The sequence below is a fragment of the Salvelinus sp. IW2-2015 genome, unplaced genomic scaffold, assembly GCF_002910315.2.
Source record: "Salvelinus sp. IW2-2015 unplaced genomic scaffold, ASM291031v2 Un_scaffold5381, whole genome shotgun sequence".
Classification (NCBI taxonomy): domain Eukaryota; kingdom Metazoa; phylum Chordata; class Actinopteri; order Salmoniformes; family Salmonidae; genus Salvelinus; species Salvelinus sp. IW2-2015.
This window is the reverse complement of record NW_019946646.1, coordinates 551-2,756: the sequence shown is the minus strand read 5'-3', so window position 1 is coordinate 2,756 and position 2,206 is coordinate 551.

The window sequence follows — 2,206 nt, the reverse complement described above, 5'->3', positions numbered from 1 at the left end:
ATGTCCCAGTGAAAGTTGTGCCCCTGCTGGTAGATATCTTCAATTGAAACGTATTTTCTACCCTACCGGCTACCGATGTCATTCTTCTGTGAGCTGCTCCATGCCAGAACCAGTTCAGAGCGGCACAKTCTTGCTCCCTGAAGATGATATTGTGCTGGAACACTGGCCTTTGTGTTTTACAAAAAGTGCACTCTCCTACATGCTCTCCTACATGAGTGCGCTGGTATTGCGGTTKCTGTCCTTTCAGAATCACAAACCTGTCACACTCTGAAGGCCTATAGGTTCGCCACTGCGCAAACATGTCTATAATAGATAAGGCTGTTAACGTACTAATGTTTAAAGAAAGGAGTGTATATATTTGGACTGGTGAAGCGGTTTTATGCGCTGACAGAATAGAAGCTGATAATTATGAGTTTTTTTACTCAGCTGGTCTCTGGAGAAATTACGAGTCCTCACTATCCGAGACCGAGTCAATATCACCGATAAATTTGTACATTGGTGTCAGATACATGTGTACTCGGTGTTGACCAAGTCTTTGATTACTGGTGAAATTAAACTTTGGGGCTCAAAAATTGATATAGGAAAAAAATAGATGTTTCTTTTGCCTCTGTGCTTCATAAGTTCCATTCAGTTCGCATAGGGCTGAATGTATCTCACTGGAGAATGCATCAGACTGAGCGAAACAGGGCCCTTCTGTCTCTGTATGTGAAGCCCATCTACCGTGCATTTGGAAAGTATTCAGACCCCTTGACTTTTTCCACATTTTCTTATGTATTTCTTATTTAGCCTTGTTCTAAAATGTGTATAAATATATATTTTTTTTCATCATCAATCTACACACAATACCCCATAATGACAAAGCAAAAACAGATTTTTTGAAATTTTTGCGAATGTATTAATGATAAAAAACTGAAATATAACATTTACATAAGTATTCAGTACAATGTTGAAGCACCTTTGGCAGCAACTACAGCCTCGAGTCTTCTTGGATATGACGTTACAAGCTTGGCACACCTGTATTTGGAGAGTATCTCTCATTTTTCTCTGCAAATCCTCTCAAGAACTGTCAGGTTGGATGGCGAACGTCGCTGCACAGCTATTTTCAGGTCTCTCCAGAGATGTTAGATCGGGTTCAAGTCTGGGCTCTGGCTGGGCCACTCAAGGACATTCAGAGACTTGTCCCAAGCCGCTCCTGCGTTGTCTTGGCTGTGTGCTTAGGGTCGTTGTCCTGTATTGAAGGTGAACCTTCAACCCAGTCTGAGGTCCTGAGCGCTCTAGCGCAGGCTTTCATCAATGATATCTCTGTACTTTTCTCCGTTCATCTTTCCCTTGATCCTGACTAGTCTCCCAGTCCCTGCCGCTGAAAAACATCCCCACAGTATGATGCTGCCACCATGCTTCACCGTAGGGATGGTGCCAGGTTTCTTCCAGACGTGACGCTTGGCATTTAGGCCAAAGAGTTCATTCTTGGTTTCATCCGACCAGATAATGAAGTTTCTCATGGTCTGAGAGTCCTTTAGGTGCCTTTTTCGCAAACTCCAAGCGGGCTGTCATGTGCCTTTTACTGAGGAGTGGCTTCAGCCTGGCCACTCTACCATAAAGGCCTGATTGATCGAGTACTGCAGAGATGGTTGTCCTTCTGGAAGGTTATCCCATCTCCACAGAGAAACTCTGGAGTTCTGTCAGAGGGACCTTCGGGGTCTTGGTCACCTCCCTGACCAAGGCCATTCTCCCCCGATTGCTCAGTTTGGCTGGGCGGCCAGCTCTAGGAAGAGTCTTGGTGGTTCCAAACCTCTGACAATTCCTTCAACCTCATGGCTTGGTTTTTGCTCTGACATGCACTGTAAACTGTGGGACTTAACATAGACAGGTGTGTGCCTTTTAAAACCATGTCCAGTCAATTGAATTTACCACAGGTGGACTCCAATCAAGTTGTAGAGTCTCATAGCAAAGGGTGATTAATGGATTCAGGATGCACCTGAGCTTAATTTTGAGTCTCATAGCAAAGGGTCTGAATACTTTTTTTACTTTTATTAAATACATTTGCTAAAACTTCCAGAAACCTGATTTCGCTTTGTCATTATGGRGTATTGTGTGTAGATTGAGGATTTTAAATAGTTTTTAATCCATTTTAGAATAAGTCTGTAACGTAACAAAATGTGGAAAATGTGAACATTTCTGAATACTTTCCGAATGCACTGTAAGT